At 48.0% G+C, this 11,092-nt stretch overlaps 1 long non-coding RNA gene across 2 annotated transcripts; it reads right to left on the reverse strand.

Moving 5' to 3' along the window:
• Nucleotides 1-1,305: 1,305 nt before the first annotated feature.
• Nucleotides 1,306-4,028, reverse strand: LOC115067188. Of its 2 annotated transcripts, XR_003846624.1 has the most exons (4): nucleotides 3,759-4,028; nucleotides 3,240-3,408; nucleotides 2,088-2,248; nucleotides 1,306-1,924 (listed from the first exon to the last, which is right to left on the reverse strand). It is a non-coding gene; the product is annotated as an uncharacterized LOC115067188 (long non-coding RNA). The 2 variants fall into 2 exon arrangements; XR_003846623.1 differs by having other exon boundaries at nucleotides 1,306-2,248.
• Between the last annotated feature and the right edge of the window lie 7,064 nt (nucleotides 4,029-11,092).

Here is an 11,092-nt window from a genome sequence, read left to right on the forward strand (position 1 = left end):
TCAGTGTCATGCAGCCCTCCTTCTTCTTGCCTCCCTGCTGACACATGTCAAAGCAGCCTTTCAGGAGCATCAGTTTTATGATTTAAATCAAGGGAGAAAAGCTGCCTTCATCAAAAGATCCCAGTTCAACAACAACAGGGTGATCATGTGGGAAAAGTTAAAGCTGGATCCCTACCTTCCTCCTTACATGAAGATAAATTCCAAATGGATCAGAACTTAAAATTAAAACTGTAGCCACAAAAGCATTAGGAAAGCATGGAATACAGCAAGCTCTTCTAATCTGTCAGTTCTGCATCTGTGGATTCAACCAACTGAAATGTTCAGAAAGAAATTTTGTCTGTACTGAGCATGTGCAGACATTTGGCCATTATGCCCTAAACAATACAGTGTGACAACTATTTACATAGCATTTACATTGTATTGGGCATTATAAATAATCTAGAGGTGATTTAAAGTGTACAGGGCGATGTGCACAGGTGATATGCTAATATTGTCGCTTCTTTTATATAAAAGACTTGAGAATCTCCGGATTTTACTATCTGGAGGAGGTCCTGGGAAGCAGTACCCCATGGATACCAATGAATAACTATGTATATTTTATTAAATACCTATATGACTGTATAATATGGCCCTGGAAGATGCACAAGGTGGTAGCTGCTTCTGGGGAGGGGGGTGGGGCCTCTTGCATTTTGTCTTTGATTACATTAACACACATGTGTATTGCTTGTTTTTCAAAATTATTTTTTCATTTATTTATTACTTATTGTGTGTACATGTGTGCCACATGGTGGTCAGAGGCAACTTGCAGGAGTCAGTTCTCTCTCTCCTTTCAAAAATGGAGCTCAGGTCCTTAGGCTTGGGGAGCAAATGTCTTTGTCCAACGAGCATCTCACCAGCTCCATGTGTTACTTCTTTTTAAAAAAATATTTTATGCCAGGCGTGGTGGCACACGTCTTTAATCCCAGCACTCTGGAGGCAGAGGCAGGCAGATCTCTGTGAGTTCAAGGCCAGCCTGGTCTACATAGTGAGTTCCAGGACAGCTGGGGCTACAGGGAGGCCCTGTCTCAAAAAGACAAAAAAAAAAACAAAATTATAAACCGGGCGTGGTGGCGCATGCCTTTAATCCCAGAACTCGAGAGGCAAAGACAGGCTTATCTCTGTGACTTTGAGGTCAGCCTGGTCTACAGAGTGAGTTCCAGGCCAGCTGGGGCTACAGGGAAATAATAATAATAACAATAATATTTTATAGGATTACAGTTGGGTAGGTCATCCATGACTTCCCCAAGAATATGTTCAGTCCCTCAAGTCAGAAACAAAGAAAGTCTAAAAGTGCTATAGCCTGGACTCTAAAAGGCAGAGCAGCCAGGCAGGAGTTTGGCTGCTCTAGGGCAGAGCCAGTCTGAACCCAGTGAATGGACTCTGGGAACCTGATCAGGCAGAGAGACAGAGGGTGTGGGGTGTGGGGCAGAGAGCCATCCTGAGCCAGGAGCCAGCAACATCTGGGAGAAGGTGAAGAAATTTCAGAGCCTTTCTCAGGAAAGGGGGCAGGACCACAAGACTTAAGGAGCCCCAGGTCTGCTTAGGGCTCCCAGCTTGGACCTGAGCAGGGTTAGGGTATGGAGAGGCCCTCCCCCCAAACCGGTTCAAAGCCTAAGAGACTGAGGTATTGAGGTCCCCACCAGGGTGGAAGCAAACCCACCCACCTCAGCCCAGCCACCTCCAGGCCCGCTTCCTTGAGGAATTCCAAGCAGCCAACCCCCCTTCTGTGCGTGGCCCAGCAGGCCTTCCCTGAGACATTAGGTCAGGTTGGCACAGCCTTGTGTGCTCTGTAAACTCACCATGTCTCTGTGTCTAGGTTCCCCTTTTGTGCCTTAGTTACATGTTCCTTTTGGAAATTTTCAACTTTTTTTCCTTTTTGGCAAAGCTAAGGGGAAAGGAATTTTTCCAGGGCTCAGTCAAAGATGTTGGCTCAGCTGGGTTGGGAGGAGAGAGGGACTTGGATGAGAAGAACTAAAGAGCTGCTGTGGCTGGGGGGAAGGGCAACATGAGACTCCCAGGAAGCCGGACACACTAGCAGGGGAACAGACCTCACTGGGCTCCTCAGGAGCTGGTCCATCCTTCTAGGTCTGATGTGCCTGTGGACCAGTTGTCTGGGCTTGGCCATCCCTTAACCATCCCATTATTTCTCGGTCTCCTTTTATCCCAGCATAACCAACATATGTGTTCAAAATCTGCTGCTGGACCAGAGCTGTGGGGAATGGAGGAGTAGAGTTGTTTGTTGCCCAGGGTTTTGGTGGAGGGGTCCCTATCTCTCCCCTTCCTTTCCTCCTCTGACTCATTTCCATCCTTCTTGGACTACACCAGAGACAAACTATTGAGCAAAAGAACTTTCTGGGCTCCACCTCTAAGCAAAGTTGCTGAGAGCAAGTGCCCACTCCCCTATCTGGATCCCTTCTTGGGGTCCTCAGGGCCTGGGTCCAGTCCTTGTGTTCAGATCCTACACAGCCTCCCCTTTCTCTACGTTGTCTTTTTCCTCCCACAGCACACTGACTTTCTGCCAAACCATCTCTCTCCTGGCTCTAAACTTTTGTCGGGAAAGAGATGAAATCAGCACTTGGAAAGCTGGAAGGAGGAAAACAGCTGCTTTTAACAAAATGGGATGGAGGAAGGAGGCCCCACAGCTGGATCAGGGTGGAAAAGCTGGAGTCTGGTGAAGGTTCACATACCCAAAGGGCCTGGGGGACACGAGAAACACCAAGTGAACCCTGAGCTGTATTCCTTAGACTAGGATACATCTGGTATCTGTATCAGCATCCCTGGGCACAGATTTTTCCTTTCACCTTGGAGATACAGGAAAACATAGTCTCTTTCCTTTTTGCTCTCCTACAAGAGAAATCATGGCCCACTTATTTGGGGCAGGAGAGTAGTGGGGTCTGTAGCATGAGGCTCCCCAGTGAAGCTTGCTCAGGTTGGCCCAACTCTATGGTATCTACCATGGGACAGACAAATCTTGGATAACTAATCTAGTTTTTCCAGAGGAGCCAGAGAACTGAATTATTATGTAAAAACCACCTGAGATTGAAATGCTGGCAACCGATTCAGAAGTGTGAAAGCACTGAGCAGACAGCTCAGTACTGGCCAACAGAAGGCATCTGTGATGAAACCAGGCCTGAGGGTCAGCCTGAGTCCTTTGCCTCATAAGGGAGAGCTGACATGGGGACTGGCACCCCATTCCATACCTTGGGTCCCTCTATGCCTTTGATGAGTTCCTGGCTCCTCCCAGGTCTGAAGTGCTTTTCTTCCTACAGTGTGTGCCCAGAGTGTTTCTTCAGAGGACCTTCCTAGGACTGCTGGAGTCACCTTGTATGGAGGGGACAGCGTCATGGTCAATTTCAACTGCCAACCTGCCTGGATAAACAGTGAGGAATTAATGAGGGACATATTGGGGTATGTCTGTAAGTATGTTTCCAGAGAAGTTTAACTGAGAAAGATATGTCCTGAATCGGACAGCACCATCCCATGGGTTAGGGTAAAACGGGAACAGGGATGAAGTTAATGGAGTCCTCGCAGTCCATCCCTTCCTCTGCTCCCTGGTTGGCACCACTGACCAAGCAGGTCCCACCACCCAACCATGATGTGCTGTCTTCCTCTGAACTGTGAACCAAAATAAATTCCCTTAGGTTGCTTCTGGTCAGATATTTGGTCATACCAACAAGAAAAGTAACTAATACAGTGAGCACAAGATGCCTGGAACTTACCTTCTTCCCCCTGGCCTGATAGCCCCAGTCAGTTAGTGATTGGCAAGGGTTTGAACGTGCAGCTTCTTTGCATAGATGCCTCACACCTCCCAGTGCTATGCAGAATTCATCCTCTGCTGACTTTGTCTGAGATCACCCTTAGCTTGGCTTTCTTGCTACTCTGAACTGCTTCCTTTGTTTCCCATGGGAGCACTTCCTTGATAAATTACAAGCACACGAATCCTCATTCCAGTATCCATTCTGGAACTCAGCCAAAGACAGGGGACAATTGCTACAGCAGAGAAAGGACAATTCTGCCAGGGACTGACATGGTTAAGTACCTCAGAGGACGTGAGCTGTAAAAAGACATGCCTCAGAATCAGCATAGGGTGCCTGGATCCCTCCTGTGGGCTCTCTGCTCTCTTACCTGACCCATTCTCTACATAACAGTCCCACCTCCATAGACATGGAACTGCTCACAAAAATCTCTTCACCCCCTCCTCCACTACTTGGCAGATACGATGATTAGCCTGACCCAGTAAATTCTAGCCCACATGCCCCAGTAACGCTACAAATAACCCAGACTGAAGTTATGCAGTGAATGAATTTTCATGGAACGCCACAGGTAGTGGTCCAGAGGGATCCAGTTATCCAGAATCTAAGAACAGATACAGTCTAGAGGGTGTACAGGCTTGGAACCCCAGGAAAACCAGAAGCAAGCCGATGAGAGAATTGAAGGGAGCGGACAGCCACAAACTAAATCAAGTTTCTGCTGCTTGCTACCAGAAGCATCCTGACACTTGCCAGGACTCCCAGGCTTACATGTGGCTTCTGAAAATTCACAGAACTCAAGATAAGAGGGGAAGTACAGAGGACACAGGCACTAGTGCAGCGTGTCTGGCGGACGTTGGGAACGGGAAACTCAGTAACAGCTGGGTAAGGGTTTGAAGAGAGAAGTATCAAGATTAACATACGAAAGAAGTCTATTGCCAGAAAAAGACTAGAAACCTATCCCCACCTGGCTACAAGCAATAAACAGAGCCTGGGTGAAAAAAGCCCAGTGATATACAAACGTGGGAGAAGGCAGGTGCTATGTAAATGATTTATAAAGGAGCATGAGACTCCTGGCCCAGTGCTTTTGAGCAGTTCTTTTCCCAGCTCATTCTCTGGAGTATCTTTCTCTTCCTTAATAAATTGTCTCTCTATCTCTACTACTTTACCTTGTATTCCTGGTGCAATTGGATTGTTGTTTGTTTGTTTGTTTGTTTGTTTGTTTGTTTGTTTGTTTTTGTTCTGGGACACAAGATTCTGGCAGTCTCAGCAGGTGCACCCTGGCCTCACATCCATACCTACAACAGGGTGTTTCCAGGGTGTCAGATGCTTCTCCAAGAGAAGCAACCTTACTGTCAACTTCTGATCTTCCGAGCTGCTGTCCATCAGCAAAAGTAGCCAAGGCCTCCGCATAATGCAGCTACCAAGTACACCCAGTGCCTCATCACCCTCAAGGTCCTTCCATCTGATTACAGGGACCAGGGTGGCTGGGTTGCATAGGATGGAATAAGGCTACAACTCAGGCCAGGTGGATCTAGTCTCAATCTCTCTGGGTCAAAATGTTTCTTTCTCTCTCTCTCTCTCTCTCTCTCTCTCTCTCTCTCTCTCTCTCTCTCTCTCTCACGTCTTGCTGGCTGGTCTAGAACTCACAGCTAGCCCATTCTAGACAACAGGAAGAATGTCCTCCATTCTCCTAGAACCAGCAAGTACCCAAGGAATGACCTAGACACAATGGCAGAGGTATAAAGCAAGTCTTGCAGTACAGGTCCAAGTCAAGCCTCCACTGGTATTGTGTCTGCTCACATCCTGTTAGCCACAGCTATCACATGACCTAAGACTACAGGCAGGCAGTACTGGGATGGCATAACCACATAATATCAATGCTACTATGTGGATGTGGAAATGCGGACCAATAATCCTGTTTTCTACAGTTGTTCTTTCATTCCATCCTCTTCAACAACACTAACTATAGGCACCATTAAGCTCAATGTAGAGCCAAAGAAGAGTGCTTGTAAACTGCTGGTGGTGACACAAGGTCTCTTAAGACAACAGTTTACAATGTCTAAGCCTCAGAGTTCCAGGCACTGGGGTCTTCTCTCATTCCTGGTGCCTTTACATAGAGAATTGATAAACTATAAAGCAAAGCATGGATGAAAGTAAGCCATCAAACTAAGTACCTGATTGTGGAGATTGTCCCAGGAAGCATCAGAAAGGAGTGAGTGAGGAGGAGGAATGGGAAAGAAAACTGAAGACAATTAATGGAGCGAGTCCTGCTGTGGAAGAATTCCACAACCAAGGAACAGGGGGGCCCACATTCCAGAAGTGTCCATAGAAACGGGAAGGGAGCTGGGTGCAGATCATCTCTCAGCAGCTACCAGGAAGCGCTGCTCTGGCTTTCTGAGTCTCAAGCTAGAATCATCTTGGGAGGTTTTAGGGGTCTTTTTGTTTTGTTTGTGTGTGTGAGTGTTTTGCCTGTATGTATGTAAGTATAGCGTGTGTATGCAATGCCTGTAGAGTCCAGAAGAGGGCATTGGATTCCCTGGAACTCGAGTTTGGACAGTTGTTAGCTGCCATGTGGGTCCCAAGAATCAAACCCAGGTCCCTCCTTAGAACAGCCAGTGCTCTTACCTATGAGCCATTTCTCTAGCCCCCTACTTTTAGGGTTTGGGGTTGTTGGTTTTTAATTGTTACTCCAGTGGTCCCATCTTCAGTAAGCTCGCATTGTGATGAGACTGGGCCAGCTTGAGGTGCAGACTGGTGAAAGCTGCCCACAAGAATTACACACACACACCTCTGTGTGGAAAGCCCACTCCCACTGATCTCTCAAGCTCCCTCTGAGCCTGCAGGTTCCAGGGCTCTTCACACAAGTTCAGCTGAGGATGGAAACCCTGAGAAAGTGAGCCCAGGCAGCTGGAAACAAACCCTGCACTGGCTGGGGCTGCAGCTGGTAGTGGCCTTAACTCAGCTGTTCCTGCTCTTTTTTAGAAAGAGAGGAGGGGGGAAAGTCAAGCATATTTTCTGAGATTTAATTTCCTTCAAATGTCCTGAAGAAACCTTCCTAAAGCTTATGCTGCCTCAACCCCAGTCCCTAATAGTAACATCAAAGACTTTGAAATTGAGACCCAGGGTGACTTAGCTAAAGTAAATAAAACCCAGGGGAAGAGGGAAATTAAAAGACCTTCTGTCTCTGAGAAACCAAGTCTCCACTTAAAAGTGAAAGAAAGAAACTGGTTGACAGGCTGGAGAAGAAGGGAAAGAAGGTGTTAGCGGCCTTGACAGAGTTCTCAGATTAAAATACAGAGTACCTGGCTCAATTTGAATTTTAACCAATGAATGAATAGTTTTTTATTGTCTGCCATGCAATATCCCAGACATACTTGCATCAAACATTGCAACGGATAAACTTATAGTGAAATATTACTCATTGCATGTCTGAAATTCAGATTTAACTGGGCATCCTGGATTTTATCTGACAATTCTAAATTATATGATAAAAATTACTGTGTACTAGTTAGAACACTCTTAATCAGGTGCCTTTGAGTTAAACTAGTTAGGTCTGAGCTTCACTAGGGATTTGCTGGTCACATCTAGGTATCCCTGCCCTTGTGACTGTATGTGGCTTTTCGGATTTACATCGGAGGAGAAATACCCAGAGAAGAGGAGAGGAAAGGGAAATACAAAGGGAAAGACTGGGAGAGGGAGTCCTTGTGCCTGCTGTCCCTCACAGTCAGGCCACAGGATAACCCTGCCAGCAGGGATTCCAAGTCTATCCCCTCCCGAGGTGAGCTACCCCTCCCGAGGTGAGCTAAGGATTTAGAGGTGAGCTAAGGATTTGGAGGCAGCAGGCAGAATTCTACCAGTGATCCAACCCTGGAGCCACGCAGAAGGGGGACTTGAAGACACACACACACACATACACACACACACACACACACACACACACACACCCCCCTCCCCCCAGCTCAGGCCACACACACACACACACACACACACACACACACACGCCTACCCCCTGAGGGACACATATGCCCCATCTCCTAGACTCCCGGCGCCCTATATTCTCCTCCCTGGGTCATCTCCTCCAATCTTGCTCCCCACCCGCTGGTCCCTCCAAAAAAGGAAGCGGAGCAGCGGAGTGGCGGAGCAAGGATGCTGGGTCTGGTCCCCGCCCCCAGCCGAGCCCCGCTGCCAACGGGGCAGCCGGGGGAGGGAGCGGGGCTGCGACGGGAGCTGGAGGGCGGGCGCGGCTCGCTGGCCGCCGATGGCCCCGCGCAGGCTCCGAAGGACCCGGCACTCGGCACTGCGCCCGCTGCGGGCGCTCCAAGGCACCTGCTTGACAGCCACGTCAAGGACAAGGTGAGAACTCGGCTTGCAAGGCTGCCGGGAACGCTTCGCTCTTTCGCTGCTGGTGGCTCTGCAAGGCGGAAGATGACGTGGCGGAGCGAGGAAGCGCCACATCCTCGGTTCCAGTCGTTCCACTCCCAGGAACTGACCCACAGAAAGGAATCCAGTCCAAGAAAGAGAAAGATACCCGGAAATACAGCAACACAAGGAAATGATTTAACGAATAGTGCCCCATCCCAGCTGTGGGATTCTCTTTTATTTCATGTGGCATTTAAGTGCCCAGTGGGTATCAGGCACACTGCCAGCACCTGGGTACACAAACGGTATAACTAGATCTCATTTTTTTCTGAGGGTTCATGGGGAGAAATGCGGGAGCTTAATAGAAAAACCCTATTTTGAGGGTGCAGTGAATCTGAGCGCTGGTGTGTGCCCTCATCTGTAAAACGCAGCCCTCATGAGGAAGCAGTGAAGGTCACACATCAGCCTTAGCACAGCATCTGGCACCCGGTGAGATCTCCAAACAGCTACCGACAGTCTTGAGTATGGCACTCGGGGAGATCTCCAGACAGCTACCAACAGTCCTGAGACTGTCGGGTTGACTGTCCTGTAGCTGTTGTAGGAACATGGGCAGGTGCCAAGATGAAAGGATTTCTAAGCTATTAAGAGTGCACAGAAGTGCTGAGCGCCATGGCAGAATCTCTACAAGCTTGAGAACCCAGGAAGGATGTGTCTAATTATAATTGCGGATGTCACCAAAGAAGCCCAGAGATGATAGCTCGCCTGGGTCTTGAGGCTGTGTAAGAGTTTTCTGGGAAGACAAGAAATGAAAAGATGGTTCCAGTTAAAGCAAGTTTGTGGCCCAGAGGGAGGAGGCAGGAGTAGGGGAATTCCAAGAGCTATTTCTTTATGGGGAAGGAACAGATTGCTAGCTGCACTCTTGTGCACCTATCCTCCCTTACACATAGGCCAGCCCAGGCCCTCCTGCTGTGACCGTCCGCACTAGACCTTGACTCTGCTCATCACAGACCCCACCTGGCTCAGCTGTCCATCATAGAGGGGTTCCCATCCTTTGGAGCATACTATCAGTTCATGGATGCTTTAAGACCAATGTTGGAAGGGAAGCTTCTAGATTATTTTCTTTCCTTTTCTGTGATTCTTGGCAAGTGCGCAGACTTGCTCAGGCTCTTAATGGGAAGAATAAAGAGGACAGATTTTTATGTCTGATGACCCAAATGCAGGTGAAAAGACCCCAGGAAGGGATTCTGGTGGTAATTTAATCATAAACCCTGTAAAAGCCTAGTTAGGGCTTTGATCAAGAGAAAAGAGAAGGTAGGGCTTATGAAATCTTCACTTTGACTGGTGAAACTGTCACAGGCACATATGAAGCCACAGCTGTAGGCCACAAGGCCACGAGAAATCATCTAAGCACCTGCCACAGCCCTGCTTGTTGTTTCTGTATTGCTTAGGGCCCCAGCACAAAACTATGACCCACCCCACCCACCAGGGCCTTCCAACATTGGGAGCTTTACATAGGGAACTGGTTTTATCAGCTTTGAATTGCTGAGGAGCCATACTGGGACAGCAGAAAGCCATTGTTACCACTACCAAGACTGGAACAGAAGGCAGAAGTACCTGAGCCCCTGAGTACAGAGCCGCAGCAGCAATGCCACCCTGCCTGAGACCTCACTGGAAGCAGAGGAACAGAAGAGACCCCTGACTTTCCCAGTTGCCCACTCCTCAGCCTACTGCTCATTTAATCAAATTTGACCAGGCAGCCAGAGGGAAGGGATCTTGGACCTGCCCTCCTCTGCAAAGTAGAGCATTAAATGGAAGCAGGGGAAGAGGACCCTACAGCAGACACAGGACAGGCACCTTCCAACCTGGCAAGTGCCCTCCAGGTCGTTGTTTTTATCCCATCATATAGACGAGGATGTGGCTGCGTGGAGAGATTGAAATGGCTGGGTCAACAAGGTGAAGCCACTTTTAGGTTTAGACTCATGTCAGTGTGTCTGTCTCCACAGCTCAGGCCAAACTAGTCACCTTGGGACATCATGAATCATGAAGATTTCAACAACAGCAGCAACAAGGTGAAATAGGATCCTTGAGGTCCAGAAGACTTGACCATGGGGTCAGAGATCAAGGGTGCTGGTGTTTCCTTCTCTTCTGATCCCCAAGTCATCACAGTAGCTTAGAGAAGAAAACTCCATGAAGCAGAAGCCAGGACTCTCAGTTTGGGGACAAAGGACAAGTTTTATCTTTTTTTTGCTCCTACAGATTTTCTAGTTTGTTTTACAAGGAGGATAAACTGCTTCATTCCTGGAAGAACAGGTCATCTTTAGGCAGCATTAAACTAGTGACAGGCCCCAGGTAAAGACCTTAGCAGGAAGAAAGTTGGGGTGACAGACAGGAGACAGGGCATCCTGCACAGTGATTGTCACTGTGCTATCACCTCTTCCCCTGGAAGGAAACAAAACCAAATCTAACATGATGCCAGGGTCTAGTTTTTCACAAACACGTGCGTAAACATAAGTGCATAAACATACACATGCTAACCTATACACATGACATAAATATGTACACACAAGCACATATATATGCTCTCACAAGCTGGCCCACAATGCATGCATACACACACACACACACACAAACCATGTAGAAGCACATTGTCATGTACATGCATACACACATATCCACAGATGCACCAATACATATATAGCATGGACACATGGACACACAAACAACCATTGTAAACATCACACGCATAGGCATGCTCCATTTTACATTTGACTTATTTGTTTATTCATCACATTGTCAAAATTTATTATGTGTGTGTATGTGGGGGTACGGGTGCCATAGTATACATGTAAAGGTCAGAGGACAACTTTCGGGAGTGGATTCTCTCCTTCTACCATGTGGGTCCCCAAGAGTCGAACTCAGGTCATCAGCCTTGGCCGCAAGCA

This window comes from Nannospalax galili, unplaced genomic scaffold (assembly GCF_000622305.1).
Source record: "Nannospalax galili isolate Female #2095 unplaced genomic scaffold, S.galili_v1.0 scaffold245, whole genome shotgun sequence".
Taxonomy (NCBI): Eukaryota; Metazoa; Chordata; class Mammalia; order Rodentia; family Spalacidae; genus Nannospalax; species Nannospalax galili.